This window comes from Petaurus breviceps, unplaced genomic scaffold (genome assembly GCF_028583685.1).
Source record: "Petaurus breviceps papuanus isolate PSGF00001 unplaced genomic scaffold, PetGlider_PUasm1.0 174, whole genome shotgun sequence".
Lineage (NCBI taxonomy): Eukaryota > Metazoa > Chordata > Mammalia > Diprotodontia > Petauridae > Petaurus > Petaurus breviceps.
Genome location: NW_027185761.1, coordinates 18,907,970 through 18,928,508, shown reverse-complemented (window position 1 = coordinate 18,928,508; position 20,539 = coordinate 18,907,970). Strand labels below are relative to the sequence as shown.

The following is a 20,539-nucleotide window of genomic DNA, read 5'->3' as shown; positions in this document are numbered from 1 at the left end:
GATGGATGGATGGATGGATGGATGGATGGATGGATGGATGGATGGATAGATAGATAGATAGATAGATAGATAGATAGATAGATAGATAGATAGATAGATAGATAGATAGATAGATGGATGGATGGATGGATAGATAGAGATAGATAGATAGATAGACAGACAGATGGATAGAGAGACAGATAGATAGACACTACCTCTTTTATGTATATCTCCAATTTCCCTAACTAGAGTGTAAGCTCCTTGAGGAAAGAGATTGCATCTCATTTATCTTTGAGACTGATACAGGAGTGCCTCCAGTGGCAGTGTGACTGGTCAGAGAGAGAATTGACAGGACACAGGAGGCTCTTGGAGTGGAACCGGCAATCAGGGGAAAGTCCCAGCAGTCAGTGATGGGGGGAGGGGCAAGGTGGGCAGCTGTCACTACTTAGGTTTGGGAGTGACCAATAAGGTCCCAAGTATAGATAAGAGGCAGGACAGTATTACCTGGCAGGCCAAGAGGAGCAGGGCAAGAGTCCTTCTCTGGAAAAAAGTACTGTGATGGTTAAGAATCAGGGATGGGGAAGTCCAGTGGGCAGCACAGTCATTGTAAATGGGGAACATGATGGGGCAGTAGTCCCAGGGGTACACGACAGGAGCCTAATTGCTGAAACTAAATACTGCATTGCCCAGGACCACTAGTATGTGACTGTGGTTAGTAGATCAGCCTGTGGCCAGGATTAGGGCTCAGTCAATAGCTAGGTTTATTCTGAGCCTACAACTTTCCAACTAAGGATTTTTTTTAATTAGAGAAGCATTATGATGTGTTACAAGGAGCACTTGGGTTCAACTCAAGGCACCTGTATTCAATTACCAGCTCTGATGTTTACTACTAGTGTGGCGATGATGAGGTCTTACCTCCCACATCTGTAAAATGGGTATAATAGTGCATGCTTGCGTGACTTACTTCACAGGATTGTTGTGAGGGAAATGTTTTGTAGACCTCAAAACACCATAGAAATTTTGACTATTATTATTATAGCCTCCTGCCCAACATGCCTGATCCCCAAGTCTGGAGTGGAGGGTAAAGCTATAGAGAATTAAATGATCCCAGTAGTAGGGGTGAGAAATCACGGGCCTGGGAAGTCAGACAAATAGGGGCTAAATCAATGTTTTTTCACTGCATCACCCTGTATCCCTGTGGCCACTTTCCTACTCTGATCTGTCCTCACTTTTCCCTCTTCCCCTAAATCCTCAGGGAGAGATGAGCATTCACATTCTTCCAAATGGAAAATAGATAAAAATTTTTCCCAACCCAGAAATTAGGATCCCTTACTGACATCTCCAAGCAGTTATCTGCTCTCTGCTAAAATCCCCAGCTACGGGGAACCTCACTACTAAGAGCCAAACGAATCTTGTTAAGAAGTCCTCCCTCATGATGAGCTATCAGGCCATCAGTAAGCATTTATTAAATGTCTACTGTCTTCCAGTCAGCGTGCTGAGCACTAGAGCTGCAAAAACAAAAACGAAATCATCCTCAATCAATTTATGTTCTGTTACAGAAGTCAGCCACATATAAGCATTACAGGGTGTCCCAAAATTGTTAAGCTTTCAGAGATTAAAACTAAGATTTTGGGAACACCCTGCATACAAAGTAATTAGAGGGAATGGGGAGGTGGTAGCTGTTGTAAGGGGGGCAATGGTGAGTCTCTAAAGAAATAAATAAGTTGGGAGGTAGGGTGAGTTTTTCAGGAAAGATAGTGATTTGTTTTAAGCATGCTAAGTTTGAATAGGTCACAATCTGAAATGTTCAGTAGATAGTTGGGGATGCAGGCCGGGCAATTAGGAAAGACACAGTTTTGGATATCACCTTGTGGAGCTGGCTGATGGGCACACCAAGAGAGATGGAGAGCACAGAGAAAAGAGAGAAGAGGGCCTGGGCAGAGCCTGGGGGTGGGATATGAATATTGGTCCAGTAAAGCAGAAACTGGGCTCTCTGTAAATTTCACTCTTTGGTCCAAGTTCAACCCTCCATAGCTACGTCCTCTTCTGTTTCATGGGAAAACCTGGTGAGTTGATCTCTAAGGTTTCTTCCTCTTCAAAGGTCCTATAACTTTAGAATTCTATGAATGCGATCAGATAAACTTTTCCTCACAAAGATATTGTTCATTTCATGTACTCTCTTTTTCAAAAGGATTGGCATATATATTCTTTAAAAGGACACAAATGGAGAGAACAAGACTCAAATGAAAACAATTCATGCATCAATAGAAGACTCATTTTTTAGTGTGTGTGTGTGTGTGTGTGTGTGTGTGCGCGCGTGCGCGCGTGCGTTCACGAGCATGGTCGAACTTTCTAGCAGTGTTTACTATGAGCCCATCAAACCACACAAACACAGACTCTATTGATGAGTAGTCAGGGGTATCCAACATGCACCAAAGTCAGAACCAGATGAAAATATAATGGGAAAATGTTTAACAAAATAAACAAAAATACAATGCAACATAAAGAATGTTAATTTGTGGTTTTCTATGTCAATGCTTGTCCCTCCTTCCCCCTCCCCTCTTGTTTCTATTTGAGCTTGACAGTGCTCATCTGGGTCTATCCATGGGATAGAGAGAGAAACCCCCTTAGAGTCAGCTTACCATCCAAAGGAAGGCAACTTTTACAGATCACAGAATATTGGAGACCTTACAGTCTTCTGATCAAACCCTTTCTTTTTGCAGATGATATAAATAAGGCCCAGAGAAATGCAGGGATTTGCCCAAGTCATACCACAATTATATGGCGGCACTCAGCTTCGAACCCAGGTCCTTCTGATCCAGGTCCAGTCTTCTTTCTGTCATATTAAGTTCTAGCAGAACGCTGTTCTAGGAACCAGGAGAAGGGAGTGGTAGTGATAGAGATACAAAAAAAGTAGAGGTGGTTACGAAGCCATAACCATGGTCTGACAGGACTTTGACACATATAGAGAAAACTGGAATATGAAAGAATTCATGATAAGTATGTATCAGACGTAGAAGAACAAGGCTGTGTGATATCCTAGCAGGGAAGATCATTATCAACCAGGGGTTCATAATTATAATTAATAATGGCCAGCATTTATATAAATTAAGCTTTGTAAGGGACTTTACAAATATTATCTCATTTTATCCTCAAAGCAACCATGGGATGTGTTTGCTATTATTATCCTCAGAGAGATGGGGAGACTGAGGCAGGCATAGGTTGAGTGACTTGTCCAAAGTTACATAGATAGTGTCTGGGGCTGGATTTGAACTCAGGCCTTCCTAACACCTGGTGCAGCACTCTCTCTGCTCTGCCTCCTAGCTGTCTACAAAAAAGAAGTACAAAAGCTGAAACATAGTAGACCGTGGGAGACCCAGATCATAGATTTGGAGCTAGAAGAGACCTCATAGGCCCCCCTATTACAAATCAATCAATTAACTAATCAACAAGTATTTATTAATCATCCAATATATGTTAAGCAGTTGAGTATACAGGTACAAGGGATGAAATGCTCTCTTCTTGCTAGGAAGTTACATTGTAAAGGGGCAGATGGATGAAGAACCCAGAAATGGTAAGTGACTTCTCCAAAGTCATACAGCTAATGTGTAACAGACTCAAGACTCAAACCCAGATCCTCTAACTCCCAGTCCATCACTCTCTCTCACCCTTGTGCCCTGCTACCCTCTTCCTTCAGAAGTTTGGTAGCTACTGCTTGCTCTCCTCTCCTCCCTACCCAAAACCGTTCTCAAGAAAGATTTTCCCTTCCTAAATTGTCAGTGACTAAGAAAAAAGGAGCTACTTCCAGGAGGCTATGTATTTTCAGTTAAAGATCTGAGGATTGAATTAAAGCCCTTGTAGGCCCAAGGCACTCCTATTTCCTAGGCCCTTGGGTAGGTGCATTTTTCTAAGAGTATCTGATTTCTCAAAGAAAAAAAAATCTCAGAAAGTTCATCTTTGTTATTTTATTTTTACTTTATGGGGAAAAAAGTCAACACTGATATGATTCTACCTCTCTGTGCACACATAGAGTGCCTGGCCTTTCTATGAAAATGTTCAAGAAGAGAATTTTGCTATAGTTTTTGCCTCCCAAATTTTTAAGGGGCCAATTTTCTTTCATATGGCCTTTTGACCATATGAAAGGGCCCTGAGTGCATGGCCTGTTAGGCTTACTGGATAATTCAACAACCAATCTCAAACAAAAGGACCAGGAAGCAAGTCTCCCATCCATGTGCATCTGGAGTGAGCTGGACAGATTCCAGAGGAGACTTTTTTTTTTAATCCAAACAGTCAATAGACTTACCAAGCTGATCCTCATTTGGTCTCAAAGGAAGGGTAAAAGCTATAATGGAACATTTGGATGACCCCAGAAGTCACCTGAGCCCAGTGAGATGGAAAGAACTCTTGAGCTAAGTAAGGCTCATGAGTCCTGAATGCTGGTCCTGGCTCAGTCACCGACTAAGGGCAAACTAGTTCCCCCTGCTGGGTCTCAATTTCTCTATCTTTAAAATGAAAGGAGTGCTTTACAAATATCATCACAGTTGATACTCACAACAACCCTGGGAGTGAGTTATTATTCCTGTTTTACAGATAAGGAAACTGAGGCAGGCAGTGGGTAAGTGACTTGTCCAGAGTTACCTAGCTAGTAAGTATCTGAAGCGGGATTTGAACTCAGGTCTTTCTGACCCCAGATCCAGCACTTTATTTCATTAGCTTTTTGGGGGGTTGATGTATCACACCATTGACTTGTTGAACTTTAATTCTACAGAAACACCAAACTTGGTGGGTTTTTTGCTTCTTCAGATGAATTATTATTTCATCCTATCTCATACTTGTGAAATTGATTTTTTTGATTCCTGGTGAATCCATTGACTTTGATTGCTACTAAATTTCAACTTTCAATTAACAGGATTTTATGGCAATACATTTGAAAGCTGGATGTATCTGATTTCCAATGATCTATATTTCAAATTCCCTTCAGTTTTGTAGATAATTAACAAGTGATGGAATTGTGATATGATTCAGTCAAGGACTTAAAAGGGTTGTACAAATACCAATGGAAAATCCTCATTAATCTCATATAACTGTTGGTGAAATGAAGACCCAGAAAATTTAGGCAGTGCATCGGTAAGAAAATTGTGAAAGAAATGTCCTTTCCCCTCAGTTTCCTCATCAATAAAACTGAGGGAGTTGTATAAGATGACCCATGACATCTTTTCCAGTTCGGTCTATCTGATTCTGTGAACCTACATATTTCCAGGAGAGAAGTTCCTTCTTTCTCTGAACCTGTCCAGAAAAGCTGGGCTGGATCAATCAAGTTTTCTCTTGGGTTCAGAGGAAATGACATCTCTCTCCAATTATTCAAGCAAGATTCAAGATGAAACCCAATTATCTATTGAGACTTACCCATCTCATTTCGCCTGGCCACTAATCTTTAGAAGTTCCATGGACACTAGGGAGCTAGTCTCATTTGGCATTCTATGATTCTTTTTTTTTAAATTAATTTATTTTTAGTTTTCAACATTCATTTCCACAAGATTGAGTTCTAAATTTTCTCCCCATCTTTCTCCTTCCCCCATCCCAAGATAGAGTGCATTCTGATTACCCCCTCCCCCAGGCTTCCCTCCCTTCTATCCCTCCCCCCCCATCCCCTTTCCTCTTATTTTCCTGTAGGGCAAGATAGATTTCTATACCCCATTGCCTGTACATCTTATTTCCCAGTTGCATGTAAAAACAATTTTTAACATTTGTTTTTAAAACTCTGAGTTACAAATTCTCTCCCTTTTTGCCTCCCCACCCACCGCCACTGAGAAGGTAAACAATTCAATATAGGTTATGCAAAACATTTCCATAATAGTCATGTTGTGAAAGACTAACTATATTTCCCTCCATCGTATCCCGTCCCCCATTTATTTTATTTTCTCTTTTGACCCTATCTCTTTTCAAAAGCATTTGCTTCTGATTACCCCTCCCTCAGACTGATAGAAGTATCATCCACCCCACCTTTATCCCCTTCCCCCTTACTTTCCATTCTAGTATTCTTAAACACTTTTAAGCAATCAGAGGTGGCCAATTATGAGATGGGCTGCCTCCTGAAGGGTGCTTTCACACTGGAAGTGTTCCAGATGAGAGTGGATTGCTGCATTGCAAAGGATGCTTCAGGAGAGACATATACAGCACAGGAGCATGTATGAGATGTTCACTTCAGGTCCTTTTAACTTGACAGCATTCTGGGTTCTAGCATTCTTTGTTCTAAGGTTTCTTCTAGCTCTGACATTCAATACTCCAAAGTCCCTTTCAGCATTAATAGTCTTTTTAAAGACCTCTTTAACTTTTGACATACTAATCTTTTAATTTAATAATAAATATAATTTGACTTAATATTTTGGTCCAATTTTTTATTTTAAGATACAGCTCTGACATTTCATATTCTTAGCTCTCTTCCAGTTCTAATATTTTATGTTCTAAGGCCTCTTTTACCACTAATTTTCCATTCTAAGGTCCTTTCCAAATCTAACGTTCTGTGTTCTAAAGTTCTCACTAACTCTGGCATTCCACATCCTAATCTCCCCTCCAGTTCTAATATTTTATGTGCTAAGACCACATTTATTTCAAACATTCTATGTTCTAAGCTTCTTTCAAACACTGGCATTTTAGAAGATTCTATCCTGGAATTCTCTCTCTCTGTCTCTTTCTGTCTCTCTCATTCCCTTCATATTTATTACTCACAAATGCAACAAACATTTTTCATTATTTGCCATTCGCTAAGTGTCTGTATAACCACTTTATCAAATCATGATGGCCTAATGGATTGAACAGATCAATGGACTTGAAGCCAAAGGACCTAGATTTAAATCTAGGTTTGCCTAGGTGTTGCTTGTATGACCTCTAAGTTACTTGACCTCCCTCTAGGCTTCCTTTTCTTAATCTGTGAAAGGAGAAGGCTGGTCTAGATCAGAGGTATCTAACATGAGGGCTGGCATCCTGAGTGAGGGTAACCAGATTCAGATGTAATTGGGAAATATTTAACAAAATAAAGAAAAATACAACAGAACACAGATAATGGCAATGTATGGTTTTCTTAATCTTTGGTTTAATAGCCCCATTTCTGGGGTGATTAGGTGGCACCAGCCCTGGAGTCAGGAGGACCTGAATTCAAATATGGCCTCAGACACTTAACATGTAAACTAGCCATATGACCTTGGGCAAGTCGCTTAACCCCAATTGCCCTCCAAAAACCAAATACATACATAAATAAATAAAAAAAATAATGGCCCCATTTCTATTTGAGTTTGACACCACTGCTCTAGATGTATGGTTCTTTCTAACTCTGAGTATCATGATACTAATATTTCATATATGAGAAACTTATATCCCTAATAATAATGAATATTTGTACAAGGTGTCCCAAAAGTCTTAGTGCAGGTCAGTCCCATTTCATTCTCTCTGTTATGAAAGCATCATTCATATCTTCAAACTGACGGGCTGGTCTGCAGTTTACCCCTCACAATGACATAATTTCTTCTATCTCTTCTTTTTGTCTTACCTAGATATTTTTACTATGTATACACTCAGCCTCATGGACTCCCATTCTGGTATTTATTTTCCTTATGTTCCATGTTATAATCCCTCTCCCTTTTCTTCTTCCTTTTCGTTTATATCGTTTTTTCCCCAAGGCATTCTATACTTTAAGGAAATTGGTCTATACTACATTAATGCACTCTAAGCTTTCTTTTTACTCATGCTAAGCCTAGAATGTGCTCTCCGCTTCTTTGCCTTGCCACTGTTATTTGTGAAATTGTCCTTTCCCATTACCTATAGGCTCCTTGAGTGTAGAAGCTGTGCTGTATTCCCACTCTGTCCTCATATGTGAGATACCAGGCACTTAAAGATAGGGGTCTAGAGCTCAGGTTGAACAGAGAGACTTCAGTTATCTGGCTTTCAGATTTGCTAGAGACTAGTCTGGAAGGAGCAGTGGTATTGTGTGTAGGGGAACTGGGAGAAATGGCGTTACAAAGGCAGGGGAGGTCAGATTTTAGATGATCTTGAATGCAAGTCTGAAATTTAATAGATGGAAGATCTCTATGGATCTTTTCACCTCTGAACCCATGATGCTCTTACTGCTTGATTGATGTCCTAAAGTAGACTTTCCCTATGCTGAAACAGTGGGAGTGAATTGCCAAGAGAAAGAGCATAGAAAGACAAGAAAGGAGAACTGAGGACAGATACTAGGGAGAGATCTATCTATCCAGGGGTGTGCTGGAGCCAGCTCTAACGAGAGAATCGTTAAAATTTTAGAACATTTCACCTCATAAATGGGCAAGGGATATAAATCAAGGCTGAGTGTAAGGTTTTGTTAATTGTCTAGGCTTAAGAAAGAGATAGGGAAAATGTCAATCATGAAAATTAAACGTAAAAAGTATATCATGTATACATTTTTAAGGAAAGCTAATTAAATATTTTATCAGCACACCACCAAACCTATCTTTAAAAGTCCAACTCAATGATCATTTTTCCTGAAAAACCTTCCCAGTTTTTCCATCTTTCATCAAACAGTGCTTTATTTTATATTTCTCTAGTGCATTTATCTGCTAAATTAGGAGTTATGATAATCTGTGTATTTATCCTACAGTATCTATCAGCTACATTGTAAGAATCAAAAGTACAAGGACTGTTACTAATGTCAACTGAGTCTCTCCCTCGCTATTCAGCACGGTAATTTATCCAAAGCAGGTGCTTAGTATGTGTTTGTTGTTGTTACCCACAACACCGGGTTGGTATAGGATTGAGAGGACATAATTCTAAGACAATGAGCTATGGTGAGAGAAAAAGAGACTGAGAGGGATATGGAGACAGAGAGAGACAGAGACAAAGAGACACACACAAAAAGAAGGAAGACAGGAAAGAGAGAGACAAAGAGAGACAGAGACAGGAGACGGAGGGGGGAACACAGAGAGAAAGAGAGATGTAGACAGAGACAGAGGCAGAGAGAGAACAGAGAGAGACAGATACAGAAGAGGGAGAGGGAGAAATAGTGGGGGTAGAAAGAGACAGTAACAAAGTTAGAGGAAGGAGTGAGATGGAAGAGATGGAGAGAGAAAGAGAAAAAGAGGCAAAAGGTGGGTGGGAGAGAGGGACAAAGAGAACACAGATAAAAAGAGAGATAGAGAGGAGAGAGGAAGGGAAAATAGAGATAGAGAGACAGAGTGGGGAGAGAGGTGGGGAGTGATGGAAGGAGGGACATTGAGAAAGAGTCAGAGTTAGGAAGGCAGAGAGATACAAAGGAAGACAGAGGATGACAGAGACACAGAAGCTATGTTTTGCTGTGGCAAAACAAAATAAAATGCATTTTCTTTCATTTCATTTCTAGTAATAAAAGTACATTGATTTCTAGTGTTGGGGCAGCAGACAATGCCAAGGACTTTGGTAGTGAGAACCCTCTTTTTGAGTCTTCTGGAGCTGTAGTTTTGGGGGAGGTGGTAGGGCTCGAAACCTTTGCAGAAGCAGTCACCAGGCTGCATTTCCACAAAGGTGACTCTCTTAGTTTTACCAGGGTGATGGGGACTAGGCTGGAAGCACGGCTGACAGTCTTGGGGGCCTGGATGACTCCAGGGCTCTTTGGTTTCCCTGTCTATTACTGGCAGTAGGGTGGTATTTGGTGTTATGGTGGCGATGGGCACCATTTTCCATAAGGATGGCTATCCTTGATGATGGGTTCCAGGGTTAAGTGGGAAGACCTAGTGGTCTGGGGGGCATTGTCATTCCTGGGGCTCTTGGGTTCAGGGTACTGGGCTGATTCCAGCAGAATCTGAGGGGAGGTTGTGATTGAGATGGTTTGGTATGCCTGGCACATGCTGCCTCCTGCCTCCTGCCTATCCCTCCAGGGGCCTGCCTGCTTCATTTAGGCCGGCTCGTCTGGCTTTTCCATCCTCTTCCCCTGCCAATTACTTATGTTATATACATTGGTACATGACCCACAGCTATTTCTGGGGCTTTGTGAGGACAACATTCCTGTATCGGATCCTGCCTTTCAGAGGAAGCCAAAGAATGGCAGAGGCAGAGGATGAATGGAGAAGTATAGGGAGATATGATGGTAGAGAGGCCAGAAGACGGCACTCTGCCAAAAGCCCTGAATGCCAAGCTGGGCACACATTAGGTGCTCAGTAAATGGGTGCTGAGTGGGTAGAGACGACCCTTTTACTTCTGGGTCTATGATGCTTTCATTGCCTGACTTACTTACCTGGATACTCTTTTCATTCTTTATTCATTTCATCATTCATTATTTACATATCATTCATTCAGTATTTATTTATTGTTCACTCATTTATTTAATTACCTGGGTAACTTTTAAACTCATTTATTCATTCACTTACTTGACAAACACTTATTAAGCCCCTATTGTATGCAGAGTACTGTTCTATTCAAATGGTGATACAAAATTTCAATTATCTAGACTCTGCCATCATAACATTTATAGTCTGATATAATCTGATAGACACAAACACAGATAACTAGAGAAAATGTTAGATAATAAACTCATTAGAAAGGTGAAAAACCAAGTTCTATGTGAGATAAAGGAGGAAGATAATTACTGAGTGGGAAGATTAGGGAAGGTTCATGAAAAAGTTGACATTTTAGTTGTTGCTTCATTAGATGGATGGGAATTCAACAAGAGAAAGATGGAGAATATATGACCATAGAATATGTTATGAGCAAAGAGAGAGTCCAGGGTGCGTTTAAATGACATAATCTAATTTGTCAGAAACTCATTGAAAGTTTCACGGAAAAAGAAACAGATCTAATAAGAGAAAAATTATAACATGGTACATAAACAAAATACTAAGTTGTATGAACCTGAGAGTGCAAACAATAGAGAATATTTGGGTTAGGGGAGATTAGAGAGGGTCAGAAATGAAAAGTCATTGTAGGAATAAGCTACAGACCACCCAGACAGCTGGAACTTATGGATAATGCTTTCTTAATAACTTTAACAACACGGTCACTGAGGCAATGAAGAAGAGGGACTTCAACATACTAGAAGTCTCTTTCTGCTGAAATCATCTGATAAATTCTTGACTTGGTTTGCTGATGATTTAATCTCTTGTGAAGTAAAGGATGTATTGAAAGGAGATGTTGCTCTGGATTTAGTTCTGATTGACAAAGAAGAGCTAATAAATGAGATTGAACAAATGGGAACCTTTTCAGAAGTGATTTGGGATCCTTAGAGGTTATTAATAACAAGGGAAGAAATACTGAGCATAGCTGGATATGTACCTAGGCTTTAGTACAGATGACTTCAAAAAGTTCAGAGAAAAGATAAATATGTGATCCAATGGCCAGAGGCTCTTTAAAAGGAAGTTCGATTCAGAAGGAATAAGAAATGCTTAAAATGAAATTCTAACTTAGACTCCTAACAAGGGGAAGATCTAAAGGCATCTAAAGAAAGTGGTACAAAAGGACAGAATCTTACATTTAAAGCTGCAAGGGCCCTTAGGCATCACTTAGGACAAGCCCTTCATTTCCAGATGAGGAAACAAACTCAGAGAATTGAAATCTTACTCAAAGTTAAATAAGTACCAGATAGTGGAGAGGTGATTTAGACCCAGGGCCTCTGATCCCTAGTCCAGCATCCTTCCACAACGACCCGCTGATTCTCAAAGCTAACCTGAGGATTTATTTTGGCCGACTGCCACAATGGCAGTGGGATTAGATTGATTCTATATGACTCCAGAGGGAGAGAACTAGGTCGAAAGTGGGTGGTGGAGGAGTAGGAGGAGTTATATGGATACAGATTTTGGCTCACACTGAGGAACTTTCTAACAAGAGAGCTGCCCAACAGTGGAACCAGCTGCATTGTGAAATTGCAAGTTATCCATTCACTGGAGACATTTACACATAGAGCGAGACATCTCCAACAGGCAAGACTTTATACAAAACAATTTCCAAACTCTAGAATTTAGCGATTGTATGATTACTGAATGAATTCAGATTTTTAAAGGCACAAGTACAAAGACTTGGAAGGTGAGGTCCAACTGAGGGGAAAAATAAAAATGAAGCATGAATAAGCATAACATTGGGAGGGTTAAAGGTAAGGATGAGAGCTCAGAATGGCAAAAACACTAAAGATGACAAAAAGAGCTTTGCTAGCTACTATGTGTCAATCAAAAAAAAAAGAAGGGATAGGTCTCCTGCTTGAAGGAAATGATGGGATATTAATGGAGGGCAGAGAGAAGGCAGGAACTATTTTTTCAAGTGAGAAGCATGGTGCTCAAATTGGAAAGTATAGGAATAACATCACCCAGAGGGAAATGCAGCCCAAGATATTTAAGGAAATAATTCAGGAGTACCCAAGGGTTTTAAATCAATTTACATCTCTGGCCCAGATAAGTTCTGTCCCAGAGGACTGAAGGACTCTAATCGAGTACCCCAGGGATCAGTGCTGGCTGGCCCTGGGCTGTTTAACATTTTTGTGAATGAACTGGATAAAGGCAAAGGTGGTATATACTGATCAAATATACTTATGTTATAAAGCTGGGATCCCTAACAGAGAGGACAGAATGAGCATCTTAAGGGGAGCTTGACAGGCTGGCTCAATGAACAGATTCTAAGAAGAAATTCAATAAGGAAAAAATGTAAAGTCATACTTTGGAACAGAAACATCAACAGCCCAAAGTGGGGGCCTCAGATGGCATGAAAGCATTTTTTTTAAAGATTTGGAGATTTTTGTTGACTTCAAACTCAATATGAGTCAGCAGTATTCTGTGGCAGTTAAAAAAGTTAAGGCCAACTTGGGCTGCATTAAAAGGCGGGTAGATTCTGCCCTCATCATCCATCCTCTGGAATACTATGTTTCATTCTAGGCATTATGGTTTAAGAAGGACATTGAGAAGCTGGAAAGTGTTCAGGGGAGGGCACCCAGGATGGTGAAGGGCCTTGGGCTCAGGTCATATGAGGACTGTTTGAAGAAATAGTGCATGTTTAACCTGAAGAAGAAAAGACTTAGTGTAGGGTTGGGAGGACATGGTTGTTGTACTGAATACACACACACACGCACAGATGTAGTATATATTATAACATATTGTATTATAGGGACAGGTAGGTGGAGCAGTGAATAGAGCATCAGCCCTGAATTCAGGAGGACCTGAGTTCAAATTTGGCCTCAGACACTTAACACTTACTAGCCATGTGACCTTGGGCAAGTCACTTAACCCCAATTACCCTGCCCTCCCCCTGCAAAAAGAAAAGAAAAGAATCTATTCCAACGGATCATCTGCTGTCTCTTCACCTTCTTCTATTCTATCTTTTACTCTTAAAATATGACAATGGGAAGGTGTTTTGTTTTTTTTAATTTCTGTAAAGACTGTGTTTCCTTATCTCATCCAGATTGGAAGTGCAGAGGCCCAGCTGTTTCCAAGCAAGGCCAGCTTACTCCTCCTTAGGCAACCTGATGGATCCCCACTCTTGGGAGTCTATCATATTGATGCCAGACTTAATGTGGATACTCTATGGGCTCTAGTCCTTCTGCAACTCTGAATTCCCAGACTTGAGATGTTCACCTTAGCTACTACCCCTGTAGTAGGAATTAACCACCAGGCCCTGTTAGTGGAAGCTTTTAGGAAGGAGGGAAAAAAGTATTTATTAAGCTCCTACTATGTGCTTTACATAGTACATATCTTTTACGTACTAAATCCTTTACAAATACCATCTCATTTGATTTTCACAACAACTCTGGGAGGTAGGTACTATTATTATCCCCCTTATACAGTGAAGGAAACTGAGCTAGACAGAACTTAAGTGACTTGCCCAGGCTCACACAGCTAATTATGTCTGACATCATATTTGAACTCAGGTCTTCCTGAGGTAGCACAATGGATAGAGCGTCAGCTCTCTCACCAAAAAGACCTGATCGGAGATACTTCCTGGCTGTGTGACCGAGGGCAAGACACTTAACCTTCTTTGCCTCAGTTTCCTCATCTGTAAATGAGCTGGACAAGGAAATGACAAACTGCTTCAGCGTCTTTGCCAAGAAAACCCCAAATGGGGTCACAAAGAGTCAGACACAACTGAACAATGACATCTCTCTGACTCCAGGCCCATTTATCCTCTGTGTTACCAGCAGCCTCAGGGAGATTGGGAGACTGCAGTAATGTCATGGAAAACCTCTAAGGATGGTGACCTATTTTATCTGGAAAATACTCTCTTGGTATTTGCTCCCTCTAAGCAACACCTGCTGTTTGATAAGACTGGAGGTAGCCATCATAATTTATTGAAGCCTTGACTTAGAGCTGGAAGAGACTCGAAGCCAATGCTCTCATTTGACAATTGAAATTGAGGCACAGAATGGCTAATGACTTGTCCAAGGTCACACAGGTAGTACATGGAAGAGCCAACATTCAAACCCAGGGTCCTTGGATTTCTGTTCCCATATGCTTTCTACCGAACCACACTCTGGTTGGAATCAGGAACAAGAGACATCTGTGACCCAAGGACACCCAACATCAGAACTCCCACTACACTGCCTTGGGAAGCACTCATCAGAAGAACAGCACCCACCATTTATATATAACACCTCAAGATTACAAAGTATTTTCCTCACAACAACCCTGTGAGACAGGTAATGAAAATATAATTATCCTTATTTTACAGACGAGGCGATTGAGGTTTGAGGAGACCTAAAAAGACTTTTTCAGGCTCCCAGTTAGCATGTGTCAGAGCTGGGTTTGTAATTTAAGTCAACAAAGATTTATTACATGACTATTATGTACAAGGTAAGACAAAAAACCCTAAAAATGTAAGCGACTTGAAGGCGTTTCCATCGCAATCTAGAGCATCTTATCCTGTCTCTTTTCCCCTAACACCACTGATGCCTAGCTCATTCCCCTCAAACACACACACACACACACACATGCACATGCGCACACACACATATGCACGCGCACACACAATTTGTCAAGAAGATCAGTACGAAATGAGGTACCCAATAAGGATTCCAGATATGACACCCCAACCACCACAGAACTGACCAATCAAACCTGAAGGATACCAGGACTGGAAAGGGCTTTCAGGAGGATGAAATCCAAACACTTAACATTCCAGAAAAGGAAATGAGGCTCAAAGAGGAGTGTCTAAGGTCACCTAGAAAATTAGTGCCAGAGCTAGGATTTCTGAATGGTCGGTTCAATAACACGGAGGTGAGAAATGAGGATGGGTACAATCCCTATTAGAGTTACCATCCTTTGACTTGGCTTTGCCACTTAGAACCTATGTCACCTTAGGTAAATCATGTTTATCCTCTGGGTCTCAGTTTCCTCCAGTAAAATAAAGGGGTTAGAATAGATGACTTTCTAGAACTATTGGTGTGTTTTCTATTTCTAACTCTCTGAGTCTAAAGTTCTATTATTCTGTTGGGGCAGCTAGGTGGTTCAGTGGATAGAGTGCTGGGCTGGGAGTCCCAAAGATTCATGAGTTCAAATATGGCCTCATACACTTACTGGCTAGGAAAGTCACAGTCAGTTTCTTCTTTTGTAGAAGGAAATGGTAAACAACTCTAGTATCTTTGCCCAGAAAACCCCAAATAGGGTAATGAAGGATCTGAAATGACTGAACAACAACACTATACTGTTATTCTAAGTGTTAATATTTTGATTGCTTGAATGGAGGATTCCCTATACTTTGGGGGCAGGCACCGCCCTGGCCCTTCATGTTCTTTCAGGTAAGGCAGATTCAAAGGTTATGACTCAGTTTCAGAACACAACATGGGTGAGTTAGCAGGTCCTCGAAGCCCAGCTGAGGGCACTAATTTCCATCCCAGAGAAATGGAAAACCTAGGCCAGCCAAGCCTCCAAAGCTCTATGCAAATGGTAGGGCTATTATCTTGTTCTCATCTTGTCCTTGGCGTTAAGTAGAAATGGTCCTAGACAAGTGTTCTCTTGCTATCACTCTTTTATATTTCATATTCTGGGGAGCATTGTGCAGATGACTAAAGTGACTTATTGTTTCAGTGATTGGATAAAAGTATTGGCACATAAGCTCATCTTCTGAAGGCTCTCTGAAAGCGTCTTTGGGACAACTCCAATAATAGGCAGGATAACAGGGAAGATGCCTCATCCCATTGCCACATAATTTTGATTTCTTCTACGAGGACACTATATTTTGGAGTTTTTTTATTTTACGTAGCTTGGGCATTTTGCAGATTTAGCATGGCAACTTTGATGAAAATACCTTTTCAAAATGTGTATGGATCAAAATAATATCCAGGTGATTATGGGCAGTAGTTTAGTCTGTGATAATGCTCCAGGCCTAGTTCAATTTATTTGAATTTCATAGGTCATTATTCATTCATTTATTTGTTGATTAGTTTGTCTATTTATCTATCAGTAGTAGTGGTGGTGGTGGTAGTAGTAGTGGTAATAGTAGTAGTAGTGGTAGTAGTAGTAGCAGTAGTAGTAGTGGTAGTAGTAGTGGTAGTAGTAGTGGTGGTAGTAGTAGTAGCAGTAGTAGTAGTGGTAGTAGTAGTGGTAGTAGTAGCGGTAGTAGTAGCAGTAGTAGTAGTGGTGGTGGTAGTAGTAGTAGTGGTAGTAGTAGTGATAGTAGTAGTGGTAGTAGTAGTAGTAGTAGTAGTAGTAGTAGTAACTTGGACCCATAGAACCACCTCTGTGAAAAAATCAGCTAGATAGCCAAGGGTATGGGAAGACCCAAGGTGCTGGAGGAAGGATGCTGTTTCTACCTCACCTAACTAACCCCTTTGCTCTCTTGTCCTGCTCTAGGCCATTCCTAGGATCCATCCTGAGGCTCTTTATCTTCTCATAAGGCTTGGATGAGATGGGAATTATTAATTTTTTTTCTGATGAGATGAAAGACCACCAGAGTTTTCCATCTTCTTTTCCATTACTTCCTAAGGACCTCTCTCCATCTTACCATCTGCCTTGTCTCTATACCCTGCAGATTTCTGGCACTGTTACCTTTTTTTTTTTTTTAAAGCAATCGGGGTTAAGTAACTTGCTCAAGATTACACTGCCAGTTATTTCTGGGTGTGGTGCTAAGTATCTGAGCCCGGATACGATCCCCAGGACATCCTGACACTGGAGCCAGTGCTCTTACTTGCTGTGCTACCTGGCCACCCCCTCTGGCACTGTTATCTTAACCTACTGATTAGCCTAAGTACCCTTGGGCCCTACCAACCACCCCACTATTGCACCCTTAGGATGTCCACAATGGTATACTGGATTTCAGTTTAATCAGCATTATTTTTTAGTAATATTTTATTTTTCCTCGGTTATAAGTAAAGATAATTCTTACACTGATTTTTAAAAAAATTTTGAGTTCCAAATTCTTTCCTTTCCTCTTCTAATCAGCATTGTTTTTTGAATATTTTATTTTTCCTCAGTTACAATCAAAGATAATTTTTACATTAATTTTTTTTAATTTTCAGTTACAATTTTTTTCCTTTACTACTCTCCTTTCCCCCCTCTCTGAGAGAGTAATTTGACATAGGTTATACATGTGCAATCATGTAAAACACTTGATCTACATTATTCACATTTTCTGAGGTCTAAAATATCAACAAAGCAATAAGTTAAGGCTTGATTTGAATTGACTGCTGATTTCTCAGGTGCAATGCTCACACTGACAATTTAATAATCAGCTCTCCAAAACTGGTACCAGCACACCTCCCCGCCTTTCCATCTGACCTAAGCTGAGTTTCCTTTTATGTGTCATCTTCCCCAATTAGAGTGTGAGCTCCTTGAGGCTTCCATTTTATTTTTCTATTCGTATTCACAGCATTTGGTACAGTACTTGGAACATAGTAAGTGATTAATAAGTGGACTTTCATTCATTCAATGTTTATTAATAGTTTGTTGTGTCAAAGTGCTGTGCCAGGTGCAAGGGGTATAGAAATAGATCTTACACAAGCTCTATGTGTGTGTGTGTATGCCGAGGAAACACCCATACAGAGAGACCTCTTTTTTTTTTAAATTTTTTTAAGCAATTGGGGTTAAGTAACTTGCTCAAGGTTACACGGCCAGTTATTATTTCTGGGTGTGGTGCTGAGTATCTGAGCCCGGATTTGATCCAGGTCATCCCGACACTGGAGCCGGTGCTCTTATTCGCTGAGCCACCTGGTCGCCCCGAGAGACCCCTTGAAAATTGGAAAAAGGCATTCGGGTACAGTAGAAAGAATGCTGGCTTTGGAGCCAAAAGTTTTGAGTTCAAATCCTCTCCCTTGTCACTTATATCCTCTGTGGATTTAGACAAATTTTTGTTGTCTGTAAAATTGTCTCTAAGCTATAAATCCTGTGATCTTAAATGAACAAATGTTGGGAACTCCCAGAAGGTATCCTGGGCTATTACTGCCTTTTCCAACCAGAAACTCTTCATTGAGGTTAAGAAAGGTCCTTTATTGTGCACAAAGAAGTCAGAAAGACCAGACTCTTTCTAGCTATGAGATTCAGGCTGAAGATCTATGTGCCTCAAGTACCTTTTGAGCACATATCTAGTTCAGCTTTGTTACTTACATGGCACTTTGTATCACTATTCGACCTTGGGCAAGTCACTTAATCTCTATGGGCCTCAGTTTCCTCATCTGTAAAATAAGGGGGTTGGACTAGGAAGTGACCTCTAATTCTACAATTCTATTTTATTGGTGAAGAGCTCCCATAATGGGACTTCCTCCATGCTAGGGAAAGCACAGATACTTTGTGTATTTGGGTACATGTGGGGAAAAAAAATTATTCTTGGTCCTGGGAGATGACTAAAGCCCGGTGCTTTCCTAATATCAAGGAGTTTATAGTCTAGAAGGGGGAGATATGACAGTATGCAGATCAGTATAATAAAAATGAGAATAAGTCTATACAAGAGTATTAAGAGCCATACAATTGGTACAAGAGAGAGAGCTGTTCCAGTTGTGGGGACTCCCTTCCTGTTGGTACATCTCTTTATCTACCTAGCATAGAGAAAACAGTGTGTTCTAGTGGGCATTAATCCAAGAGGCCAGGGACCAGGATTTCAGTTGTATGGTTTCAAATTCCAAAATCATACTATTATCACATCAGATAATATTATGATATTATTTCATCATCCCCATCTTGTAGAGGGGGAACCTGAAAGTTAGAGAAGTGTCCTGACTTGCCCAAGGATGCAGAACTTGGTTCTATAGCAGAGTCAGAACTAGAATCTGGATTTCCTGACTCCCAGATACAGCACAAGGTCTAGAGAGCTACCTATGTGGTATGAGGTGAGGGTTCCTCTAATGGGTTCCTGTCTTAGTTCTACCACTAGAACCAAACCTTAGGCAAAATGAGGATAATAAAATCGTTCCCTGCCCTCCTCCTTTTAGTATATATCTGAGTCAGCACTTCAGTCCAGATCTTCCAAAGTAAGGTTATCCTCCTATCTACTGTGCCATATTGCCTCTTTTGTGAACTCATAGAACAGATAAAAGTCTAGCATTGGGGCTTCTAGGGGAATATTCCCTTCACTATCTGTCTCCTGAATCTGCTGACTAGAACAGATGCCATCCCTTCCTACTTTGAGCCCCATAGCACTTTCTTTCCATTTTTTACTGCATTCTCTCCCTCCTACTATAACCTCTTGCACTTGGGGTCAGGCAGTGGGAAAGAGACCTGGATCTAGGGTAGTTAAATTCAGGGTTCAAAAATTCATGACCTAGTACTTACTGTGTGACCTCAAACAAGCTACCTAACCTTCCTTTCTCCCTCTGTAAAGTGAAAAAATTGGACAAGGTGATTTCCCAGGCCCCATCCAGCTCCCAATCTATGATCCTACAAGTTATTTGTCCACAGGTCTTAATTCCCCTACTAAAGTCCCTGAGGGCAAGTGCTATACTATTATTCATCATCATCTCCCCAGAAAAGTCAATCATATGCCTTTGCTTTTCTCAGTATATATTTGTTGAGTTGAATTGACTAAGGCTTGAGATCATCCAGTCTTTTCTAGAATTCACTATCTGAAGCCCTAAAAAGTATCTGGGGTAAAATAGAAATAAGCCACACATTCCACCCACCCCTCCATGAAGTGGGTCTCTATAGCTCCATTTTCTCTGGCTGTTCTGAGTGCCTGGAATACTCTCTCTCCTCTATGACTACGAACCTCTGGTTTTCTTTTAAATTCCCAACTAAAGTCTCATCTTTAACTGGAAACATTCCCCAAACCCTCTTAATTCTAGTGCCTTCCCTCCCTTATTTCCCATTTATCTTGTGCCCTATAAGTAATTTATTTTGTTTCTATTTGCTTGCCTAGCCTCTCCCATTAGATTGCAGGCTTCTTTAGGGCAGTCTTTTGCCTCTTTTTGTATCCTAAACTCTTGGCACAGTGCCTGATACATAGTATCCTAATTAATGTTTATTGATTGAGTATTAGTGGGGAACCCAAATGTGGCTCTCTAGGTCCTCAAGTGCAGCCCTTTGAATCCAAACTTCACAGAACAGATCCCTTTAATAAAAGGATTTGTTCTGTAAAACTTGTACTCAGTCAAAGGGTCGAACCCAAAGACCTAGAAGACCACATGTGTCCTCCAGGCTAAAGGTTCCCCACCCCTGGT

The 20,539-nt window shown here is 40.7% G+C and overlaps 1 protein-coding gene across 1 annotated transcript in view; it reads right to left on the bottom strand.

Annotated features, from left to right (window-relative positions):
* TMEM43 (transmembrane protein 43) overlaps nt 1–20,539 on the bottom strand; it is a 350,998-nt gene that overhangs the window by 279,866 nt on the left and 50,593 nt on the right. The gene's annotated exons all lie outside the window — the stretch shown is intronic.